Source organism: Arvicola amphibius, chromosome 4 (assembly GCF_903992535.2).
Source record: "Arvicola amphibius chromosome 4, mArvAmp1.2, whole genome shotgun sequence".
In the NCBI taxonomy this organism is placed as follows: Eukaryota; Metazoa; Chordata; class Mammalia; order Rodentia; family Cricetidae; genus Arvicola; species Arvicola amphibius.
In genome coordinates this window covers 105,406,968-105,419,143 of record NC_052050.1, presented here as the reverse complement: position 1 = coordinate 105,419,143, position 12,176 = coordinate 105,406,968, and positions in this window count along the sequence as shown.

Sequence of the window (12,176 nt, the reverse complement as noted above, 5' to 3'; positions counted from 1 at the left end):
ACCTGGTGGCTGGCTTCATTGTGTCTCTCTCTGAGGAGAGGCAAGGCAGTCTGCCTCACTTAGGAGAGGCGTGGCATCTGACTAACTTAGGAGAGGTGTGGCATCTGACTAAGCCATCTACCTCACTTTCTTCTTGCTGTTCTGTCTACTCCACCTACCTATGTTCTAACCTATTAGGCCAAGCAGTTTTCTTTATTAATTAACCAATGAAATCAACAGATTGATAGAAGACCCGCCTCCATCACCTAAGGAAACAGAAGTGTTTCTATAGCGGTAGGCACTCAGTGGGGGCCTTGCAGAGGCTGGTGGGGGAAGGTGGACTTGCAGATTACCATAAAACAAGGCCAGGATATGGGGACCTAGGATGTGTGTGTGTGTGTGTGTGTGTGTGTTTTAATATTGATTCAATACCCAGAGATACAATGCTTGATTTTCTACAACAATATTTTTTTCTTTTTTTGGTTGTTTTTGTTTGTTTTATTAATATTTATTGAACTCTACATTTTTCTCTGCTCCCCTCCCTGCCTCTCCCCTCCCCCTTCAATCCTCCCCCAAGGTCCCCATGCTCCTAATTTACTCAGGAGATCTTGTTTTTTCTACTTCCCATGTAGATTAGCTCTATGTGAGTCTCTCTTAGTGTCCTCATTGTTGTCTAAATTCTCTGGGATTGTGGTTTATAGGCTGGCTTTCTTTGCTTTATGTTTAAACACCACTTGAGTGAGTACATGTGATAATTGTCTTTCTGGGTCTGGGTTACCTCACTCAAAATAATGTTTTCTAGCTCCATCCATTTTCATGCAAAATTCAAGCCATCGTTATTTTTTTCTGTTGTGTAGTACTCCATTGTGTAAATGTACATTTTCCTTATCCATTCTTTGATCGAGGGGCATTTAGGTTGTTTCCAGGTTCTGCCTGTGACAAACAAAGCTGCTACGAACACGGTTGAGCACACGTCCTTGTGGCACCATTGAGCATCCTTTGGACATATACTCAAAAGTGGTATTACTGGGCCTTGAGGAAGGTTGTTTCCTAGTTTTCTGAGAAATCGCCACACTGACATCCAAAGGGGTTGTACCAGCTTGTATTCACACCAGCAATGCAGAAGTGTTCCTTTTACCACACAACCTCTCCAGCATGAGTTGTCATCAGTGTTTCTGATCTTGGCTATTCTTTCAGGTGTAAGATGGAATCTCAGAGTTGTTTTGATTTGCATTTCTCTGATGACTAAGGATGTTGAACATTTCCTTAAGTGTCTTTCAGCCATTTTAGATTCCTCTGTTGAGAGTTCTCTGTTTAGGTCTGTACTCCATTTTTTTATTGGATTATGTGTTCTTTTGGTGTTCAATTTCTTGAGTTCTTTGTATAAATTGGAGATGAGACCTCTGTCTGATGTGGGGTTAATGAAGATCTTTTCCCATTCTGTAGGCTGTCGTTTTGTCTTGTTGTCTGTGTCCTTTGCTTTACAGAAGCTTTTCAGTTTCAGGAGGCCCCACTATTTGTTTCTCTCAGTGTCTGTGCTGCTGGGCTTATATTTAGGAAGTGGTTCCCTGTGCCAATGTGTTCAAGGGTACTTCCCACTTTCTCTTCTATAAGGTTCAGTGTGGCTGGCTTTATGTTGAGGTCTTTGATCCATTTGGACTTGAGTTTTTGCATGGTGATAGATATGGGTAGGATTGTGTTTAGAGGAAAGATGGTGGGTACCATTCAGTTCATAGGCAGCAAAGAGCCAGAGAGGGGCCCGGAGTGCTCCTGTACACTGCCACCTCAGCACTCAGGAGGACAGGAGATCAAGGTCAGCCTCAGCTATGTGGTGAGTTCAAGTCTAGCTGGGGCTGCATGAATCTCTGCCTTAGACATATCCTCTGCCTCCTCCCACACCTCCAAATCCAAATCCAAACCCAAAAGGAGACACCAGAAGAAAGGCCCTTTTGTTGAGAGTTGGAAGGGACTTCCTGTCTGTCTGACTCAGGGAGGAAGAACATGCCTGGTGGCAGGCACCCCTCTGACAGTTTCTGAAGGGGGTGTACATTTCCCAGTCGCACCCTGATTACAACACAAATTTGACTCGATGGCTCATTTCCAAATATTTACTACCTTATAGAGCCAAGGTTGGGGCCCTGGATCTTCAATAAGGCCTACGGGGTACCTGAGGCAGCGACCCACTCCCCTCTACCTGGAAGGCCCCTTTATGGCTGCACAGCCTCCAAGAAGTGAGAAGTGAGAAGTGCTGCTCACCCCAAGAGAATGTGGGTGCCCTGCAAGGAGGGGCTGTGGCCCTGAAACCACCAGAGCTTATCTATTGGGGTGACCATCTTTCAGTCTGACAGACAGCCTGTGACCCTGCCAAAGACAGTGTCCACAGCAGGCAGGGAAAACCCAATCAGGGTGAGGCAAGAATGAAACTCGGCTCCACCCGGTTTTACTGGTCCAGGACTTCTAGAGTCTGGACCAGATCATTGTAGTTTAGCCATACTTAATCAGAGCCCGATTCGGGGGTGGGGGGGAAGTATCTAGATAGCAATGAACTCAGCCCCACAAATACAACAAAGTTTAAGACGTGTTTATATTACATAGTAGGATGGGTTCTTGTTTACTTAGAAACAATGCTCAAAACGAAGTTCTAGGGACAAAGACTTAGGTCAACACAATGCCTGTGGGTTTCAGGGTTGGTCTGGCCCGAAGAAAACAGAACCCATGTGGGCTGTTGAAAAGCACAGGTGATCTCACTCATGAGAACAGATTTGAGGCTGGGCGGTGGTGGCGCACGCCTTTAATCCCAGCACTTGGGAGGCAGAGGCAGGTGGATCTCTGTGAGTTCGAGGCCAGCCTGGTCTATAGAGCTAGTTCCAGGACAGGCTCCAAAGCTACAGAGAAACCCTGTCTCAAAAAACCAAAAAAAAAAAAAAAAAAAAACCATCCTCAGTACATCTGGATGGCTGAACTGGCATGCTTGACTTTCAATGGTGGCAACTTCTGCCTCTGCACAAAAAGCCTGGAAAATTTTTATCTCTAAACTTGCTCTCTCCTCCTCCGTTCCTCCTAACTATACCCCGTAACTCTTATTCATGGAGACCCCCACCTCTAGCCAACAGCCTGTCCTAGTGGGTCTGGGAAATTGCTCCTTCTCAGGCTGCCAAAGGCAGTCCAGTCCCCATAACTCCCCTGTCCACTCGCCTCACTGGGGAACCCCGTGCCTATCTTCTCTATTGTACCACTATGCTGAAGACAAAAATCACAGAAACAGGGTTTATGATGGAATTTCTGAGTGCCCCTCCACAGCACTCAGACAGGAGAGCACCTCACACTGGCAGCCGAACTGTGTAAGATAAGAGTCCCTTAGGTGGTATTAGCTTAAAAGACACGAAGGGGTCATGGAAAGCACCTTGGCCCTGTGAGACCCTGAGATTTAACTGACATGCAACTTCACAGACTCCACCTTAAAAGGTGGGGCTTCTTTCAGGACAACCTAGGATTGACCTCAATTCCAGGAACAAGCTGTGATAAAGAAACTGACTGCCAACTGGCCAGCCAGTTAAGGTGTGAGACGGTAAAAGTTAACAAGGTCCAGATGTCTCTGAAGACATCCACCCTCGCAGATACCTGGTCAGTAATTTATGGTTTCATGCCCAAAACCTGACCAATGGTTTCAGGGTCTGTACCCTCCTTAAGCCAATCCCAAGACGCCAAGACGCATACCCTTCACTGGAGACGTTTCTGCTTTAAAAGCGTGTCGTAGTCAGAACTCGGGCCGCATTCTCTTCTTGTCCGCTGCATAGCTGTGCTGGAGGTTTGTGGTTTGAGCTTAAGCTAACAAAGACCCTCTTGCGTTTAAGTCGGAAAATAGGCCTGGCACCGTGCTTTCATTAGGGATTCCCAGTAGCGGGCTTAAGAGCACTGTGTGGCAGGACTGAAATTCCTAAAGGGATCCAGGAGAGGCTATTGGTGAAAACCCAGCACAGTTGCACTGAGGGTCATAAACCCCAGCCCCTCGCATTTATCCCAGCCCCCAGGCCTGAGAGTTGTATTGGTCTGGACTCAAAATCCCAGCAGGCCAGGTCCTGACCGGGGTGGGGGGTGGGGTGGGGGGGGGGTGGGGGGTGGGGGGGGGTGAGGGGGGTGGGGGGGGTGGGGGTGGGGTGGGGGGGGTGAGGACCACTCCCACAGAGTATTTAAATAGACTCCCAAAAGAGGAACACTTGGTGATTTGACTTGAACTCACCACATAGCTGAGGCTGACCTTGAACTCCTGTCCTCCTGAGTGCTGAGGTGGCAGGGTACAGGAGCACTCCGGGCCCCTCTCTGGCTCTTTGCTGCCTATGAACTGAATGGTACCCACCATCTTTCCTCTAAACACAATCCTACCCATATCTATCACCATGCAAAAACTCAAGTCCAAATGGATCAAAGACCTCAACATAAAGCCAGCCACACTGAACCTTATAGAAGAGAAAGTGGGAAGTACCCTTGAACACATTGGCACAGGGAACCACTTCCTAAATATAACCCCAGTAGCACAGACACTGAGAGAAACAATTAATAAATGGGACCGCCTGAAACTGAAAAGCTTCTGTAAAGCAAAGGACACAGACAACAAGACAAAACAACAGCCTACAGAATGGGAAAAGATCTTCATTAACCCCACATCAGACAGAGGTCTCATCTCCAATTTATACAAAGAACTCAAGAAATTGAACACCAAAAGAACACATAATCCAATAAAAAAAAAATGGAGTACAGACCTAAACAGAGAACTCTCAACAGAGGAATCTAAAATGGCTGAAAGACACTTAAGGAAATGTTCAACATCCTTAGTCATCAGAGAAATGCAAATCAAAACAACTCTGAGATTCCATCTTACACCTGAAAGAATAGCCAAGATCAGAAACACTGATGACAACTTATGCTGGAGAGATTGTGGGGAAAGGGGAACACTTCTGCATTGCTGGTGGGAATGCAAGCTGGTACAACCCCTTTGGATGTCAGTGTGGCGATTTCTCAGAAAACTAGGAAACAACCTTCCTCAAGACCCAGTAATACCACTTTTGAGTATATGTCCAAAGGGTGCTCAATGGTGCCACAAGGACGTGTGCTCAACCGTGTTCGTAGCAGCTTTGTTTGTCACAGGCAGAACCTGGAAACAACCTAAATGCCCCTCGATCAAAGAATGGATAAGGAAAATGTACATTTACACAATGGAGTACTACACAACAGAAAAAAATAACGATGGCTTGAATTTTGCATGAAAATGGATGGAGCTAGAAAACATTATTTTGAGTGAGGTAACCCAGACCCAGAAAGACAATTATCACATGTACTCACTCATAGGTGGTTTTTAAACATAAAGCAAAGAAACCCATAGTGTAGGAGGTCCTTCTGTTTATGTGTTTCATTGGTTGAATAAAGAAATTGCCTTGGCCTTTTGATAGGGCAGAACGTATGTAGGCATGGAAAAGACAGAACTAAATGCTGGGAAGAAGGGCAGATGGAGAGAAGCCATAAATCTCCTGCCTGAGACAGACACTGGTTAGAATCTTGCTGGTAAGCCACAGTCACGTGGGAATACACAGATTCACAGAAATGGGTTAAATTAAGATGTAAGAATTAGCCAATAAGAAGTTATAGCTAATGGACCAGGCAGTGTTTAAATGAATACAGTTTCTGTGTGATTATTGAGTGTAAGCTAGCTGGATGCAGGGATGACAAGCAGCTGTTACAAAGCCAGCCTACAAACCACAATCCCAGAGACCTTAGACAACAATGAGGACACTAAAAGAGACTTACATAGAGCTAATCTACATGGGAAGTAGAAAGTAGAAAAAGACAAGATCTCCTGAATAAATTAGGAGAATGGGGACCTTGGGGGAGGGTTGAAGGGGGGAGGGGGGAGGCAGGGAGGGGAGCAGAGAAAAATGTAGAGCTCAATAAATATCGATTAAAAAGTATAAAAAAGATTGACATTAAAAAAACAATTACTTTCTGCATTAAGAGCATGTTTAACAACTTTTCCCTGCCTTCCAGCTATTCAGTTATGGTGGGCAGAGGTTAGCATCTAACTGTTGCTTCTTTGGTACTCCCTTCTTTGCATTCCTTTAACTTCTAACTGTCCTCCTATGGGGCACTACTCCCTGCCTTGCTTTCTCTCAGGGACAGCAAAAGACAAACATCTTAAGTTATTATCCTATAATCAAAAGTTGTAAATCTCAAAATGTAATTTGACTTTAAGCCTGACCTCAAGAGTGTAAAATATCTTTGAGCAACACCTGGTGCTTGATTTTATTTTAAGAAGAGACTCAAGACCAGCTCCTACTGTTGCAAACTCTTACTGTGGCCCCTAAGCTGGAGTGTGTTTGTCTTTGTCTTCTTTCCTTTTTCTTTCTTTCTTTCTTTCTTTCTTTCTTTCTTTCTTTCTTTCTTTCTTTTTTTCTTCGTTCCTTCCTTCGTTCCTTCCTTCCTTTCTTTCTTTTTCCCTTCAGTGACAGAAATAAAGTTTGCTTCTAGTTCCTAGACTTTAGTGCTCTGTACCCTATTATTTGTGTGCCCTTGGGACCCAACAGAGACCACTCCTGTGGTGGGGTGTGGTGATTTCCCTCCAGGCTTTACAGCAAGCAGGAAAAATGGCCCATGAAGAGACAAGAATAAAACCTGGCTCAGCCCAATTTCACTGCAATGTTGCTGGTCCAGAACCTCTAGAGCCGTATTTAAGCATAGCATAATTTTGAAAAAAGTATTCAGTAACAATTAACTTAATCCCAGGTGGGCAACGATTTAAGACATGTTTATAATGAGATTCTTTACAAAGTACAGCTGGCTACCTTCACAAGCTTAGGAACTGTTGTCTCAGGGATGGTACCCAAGATTTATTAGGGTCCAGGGAGCTTGACTCTGGTAAACCTTGGGTGTCAGGATTATCCTGGCTCTAAGATAACAGAAGTCACTTAAGTTGTTGGAAAGCACATAAAGAGTGTGTTTTCCAAAGAATGGCTTTTATGGCCCTAAAGCATTGCTCAAGATTTAGGGTTAAAGGTCTTGGATCAGTAAAAACAAATTCTGGGAGATAAAACAGTCTGTCTCATCAGACAGCAAAGGATCGCCAGGCTGTGAAACCTCATTCCTAGCCCTCCCGGAAGAGCAGCTGCTCCAGGCTTCTCCAGGGCTTCGCTGTGTGCACAAGGACTTTGGCTCTCTACAGTGGCCTGAAAACTGCTCACCAGCAGGCTGCTCAAGGGAGATGTTTGTCCCTATTACAGCTAAACCGGCTTCTAAAACACCTGTCTCCTCTGCAGGTGATCAAACCAGAGATTACTGTCCACACTGGGCAGAGACTTAGGGAGATGTGATGTAGAGTAAGGAAGTTCTACCTTGCATGCAAAATGACCAATCTTATATTCTAAGTAATGACCCATGGCACCCCAGATGGGAAATGGGGGTCACTGGTAAACTTTACTCCAGTGTTTATCACAGCCGCTATCTGGCACGATCACAGTACATGGGTTTGCACCACACCCTCTCAGGCCCTAGGTTTAGACAGGTAGGAGAAGTGTCCAAGCTCCTCATCAGTCCTCATGCCCCAAGTAGCACCCCTTTTTGATGACACTGATCCCACCTCCCTGTCACACCATCTCATGTTTCGGACCTTAACCTCTGCGTATCAGCTATTGAACAATGCTCTTTGAGAATACTTGCTTTGGAGAATGCGGTTGTGTGTGGAGTGGGGGACATCTGTGGCCTTGCCATTGTCTTATCAGACTCTTTATCTTTTGTTAATTGCTCTAAGCCAAATATCACTACCACCCCTCTTCTCTCCCACATCTCTCTCAGTACCAGACTGCTTTAACCCCCCAGGAACACACTCTGCAGGCACCCTGGATTCCCAGCCCCCGTGCCCAAACATCCACAGCGCCTGTTTCTCTATGACACTGAAATTTATCTCTGCCTTCCTGCTGGGTGGTCTGGGACTTGTGCCCTGGTGTTCCTTTTTCCAAAGCTCCGGGTGGTATCTGGTGGAAAATGCTTGCTGTTTTCCATCTCAGGGTTTATAGCCACACGGTACTCTCTCTAGCATCCTGGGTACAACCACTGCTGTCACGAGTGGAGCGGTGGGACTGACTATTTCCCTAGCTATTTCCCATCCATTTTCTTCCCAGTTCATCCAGGATCTCCGATGGGTTGCACAGACCATCCTTATGCTCCAGGGCCAAATAGACTCGCTGGCTACCACAGGTTACAAAGCCAGCAAGGATGAGAGTTACTAACAGCAGAGAGAGGAGGGCTATGCCTCTTCCTCGGGGAGGAATGGTGCTTCTGTGTCAACCAGTCAGATATACTAAAGACAAGATTGGACAGCTCTAGACAGACCTCCATAAGGAACATCTCAATGCCTCTGACTGGTGGCTCACTGCCAGCCTGGTTTGGAACTGGATTGCTTCCTTCTTAACCCCCTTCTCCTCCTTTTCCTAATCCTACTAATTGTACCCTGTCTTATATTATAAGCTTCTTGTCTAGATTTCCTCAACAACAGATCCTAAAGACCCTAAGCAGACATTTACAGGGTTACTGACTCACCAGATGTACCTTCCCAGTGAAGGTCAAGCTTGCCCCAAGGACTTCAATGTCACCACACAACCAGAAGTAGTCTAAAGATAGCATCACCCCCTTTCCTGCAGTAACCTGATTGTTTATCAATAATAAACACAAGGCGGGGGGGATGTAAGCCCCTCTGTGCAGAAATGGCTAGGAGCCCCTCCCTGAGGACCTGCAACATTTAGGCTCCACACACAGAACACACCCCGTCCCAGAATAACCACCCAAGTTCTTAACTTGAAATCCCACCAGTCCCCATGCTGGGACGTTCTGCTGCCCCACCCTACCCCCTGTTACAAACCCTGCCTTCTGCTCAGTCTCTGCTGCATTTCAGGAGCACAGACAGCTGCCCTCCTGGGTTTTCTTTCCCAATAAATCTTGTTGTGTGATGTGACTTTGTGATATTCCTTGGCTCCCGACTGCCAGATACCTTTCCATCTACGCTGTAGCCATCACATTGAAGAGGTCTAAATGACTAACATGCTTTTTGGCTTCTGTAGTTCTGTTTCTGGTTTTTTGTTTCCACGCCACGAGGAGGCGTGGGCGAAGACACTCGGGACAGGAGGCCCACACCGCTCTGTGATCGGACTCGGGAATCAAACTCAGGACCTCGAGATTCGCAGCTTAACAGGCTGAGCCAATGCTCAGCTCGCTCTGTTTCTGGTTTTAAAAGCTCCCCTGAGAAAGGCTCCGGGCTATACTAGGATCCCGAAAACCCAGGACAGTTATGGGCTGACTAATAAAATGTCTGTTGGCGTTGGTGTGAACCCATGTCTGAGCAGTCTTCTCTGGTGGACACCCCACAGCCACTAAATCAGACAACCTGGGTTCCGTGCCCAGAACCTACAAGGTGGAGGGAGAGAAGTGACCCCCAAAGTGTTCTCCTGACTACAACAATGCACACACAAAACATACTTTAATATTTTAGATTTATTTTATTTCATACCTATGAGTATCTTGCCTATAAGTTTGTCTGTGTACTACATGCATACCTAGTGCTTGTGGGAGGCCAAAAGAGGGTATTGGGTCCCCGGGAGAACTGGGGATTACAGATGATTGTGATTCTCCCTGTGGGTACTGGGAACAGTACCTGGATCTTCTGCAAGAGCAGCCAGTGCTCCTAGCCACTGAGCCACCTCTCCATCCCCCAAAATAAACTCTTTCAAAGGTAACAAATGGTTCTGGGTGAGCTTGAGGCAGAATGGTTGCCCGTTATGCTTGAGGCTCTACATTCCATCTGTAGCACCACAGAAAGGATCCCTTGCTCTATAAGAACCATACAATTTAGCTGGGCAGTGGTGGTGCATGCCTTTAGTCTCAGCATTTAGGAGACAGAGGCAAGTGGATCTCTATGAGTTTGATGCCAACCTGGTCTACAGAGCAAATTCTAGGACATCCAGGGCTCCCAAAAGAGACTCTGCCTCAAAACAAAACAAACAAATAAAAAAACAACCACTACCACAAGAAAAGAAAAAACTTACTTTGCCTGTGAACAGGCCTACAGGTCCATCTTGTTCCTTATTTAAGTCAACAGCTGCATGGCCACAATGAGTTCATTTCTCAAATGTCCTAGAACTGAAAGTGCTTCAACTTCTCCTTTCTCCTCTATTTTTTCCTTTTTTGGTTAATTTTTCTCATCAGTATTTTAAAGTATTCTTTGTTTATTTCTAATTTAAAGTGGTATCCCATTTATCCCAGGACCTCAGACTCACGGACACGGATGTGACTTACACTATCTTGTTCTGACTCCATTTGTGCCCGTCACCCAATCACAACCACACCTGCCTTGGCAACACTTTGTGGGCTGTCCGTGACCCTGAGCACAGTCCAAATATATTAACCAAAATAATGTTTATGCCAGCTAAAACATAAAACTAAAGTAACCAGAGGAAGAATGTCATGGGCTGGAGAGATGGCTCAGAGGTTAAGAGCACTGGCTGCTCTTCTAGGGGTCCTAAATTCAATTCCCAGTACCCACATGGTGGCTCACAACCATCTACAATGAGATCTGGCGCCCTCTTCTGGTGCGGAGGTGTACATGCTGGCAGAACACTGTATACATAATACATCTTTTTAAAAGAGCAATTGTCTGAAAGGAACATTCCTAAACATAGTAAAGACTATACAGAAAGCCAACAGCTAACATTAAACTAAATGAAGAAAAACTCAAAGTGATTCCACTGAAAATAAAGAACAAGACGAGGCTGTCCACTCTCTGCATCTATTCAACATAGGACTCAAAGTCCTAGCTAGAGCAGGAGAGCAAGAGGATACGAGTTGGGAAGGAAGAAGTCAAACTGGTGTGGGATTCCCCTCTGAGTGCTGTGAATATGTTTTTATTACCATTGGTTAATAAATCAGGGGCTTTGGCCTATGACCAAAAGGTGGGATAGAGCTAGGCAGGAAATCCAAGCAGAGACAGAGGAGGAAAGAAGGTGGAGTCAGGCAGAAGCCATGGAGCTGCCAAAGGAGAAAGATGCCAAAAGCTTACCCGGTAGGTCACAGCCTCGTGGCAATACACAGATGAATAGAAATGGGTTAATTTAAGATATAAGAGCCATCTCGGAACACCTGAACTGTCTGCCAAACAGCACCGTCATCAGTGTGGCTTCTGTGTGATTGCTTGGGTCTGGGAGGCTGGGAAACAAAGCACAGTCTCTGTCCACATGAAACTTTCATGACTTGCCGGTGATAAGATAGTATACACAAGTGACCCCAAAACTTCCAGGGAACCCCTACAGCTGATAAACACCTTTAGTATTGTGGCAGGATACAACCCAACTCAAAAAATCAGTAGCCCTCCTATATATAAATGATAAATGGCTGAGAAAGAACTCAGAAAAATATCACCCTTCACCATAGCCACAAACAACATAAAATATCTTGGAGTAATTCTAACCAAACAAGTGAAAGACTTGTATGACAAGAACTTTAAATCTCTGAAGAATGAAATTAAAAAAGATAACAGAAAATGGAAAGATCTGCCATGATCCTGGATAGGTAGAAATAACATAATAAAATAACAACCTTACCAAAAGCAATCTACAGATCCAATGCGATCCCCATCACAACCCCAGCACAATTCTGTACAATAAAGTAACGTCTGGAGGCATCACCATCCCTGACATCAAGCTCTATTACAGAGCTACAGTAATGAAAACAGTTTGGTATTGGCATAAATACAGACAGGTAGACCAATGAATCAAATCAAAGATCTTGATATTAACTCACACACCTATGAACACATGATTTTTGACAAAAAAGGCTAAAAATATAAAATGGAAAAAAAGAAAGCACCTTCAACAAATGGTGCTGGTATAACTGGACGTCAAAACATAGAAGAATGCAAACAGACCCATATCTATCCCCATGCACAAAACTCAAATCTAAATGAATCAAAGACCTCAACATAAAACCAATCACAGGGCTGGAGAGATGGCTCACAGGTTAAGAGCGCTGGCTGCTCTTCCAAAGGTCCTGAGTTCAATTCCCAGCAACCACATGGTGGCTCACAACCATCCAAGATGAGATCTGGTGCCCTCTTCCAGCCTGCAGGCATACAGAACACTGTATACACAATAAATAAAAAAAAAACA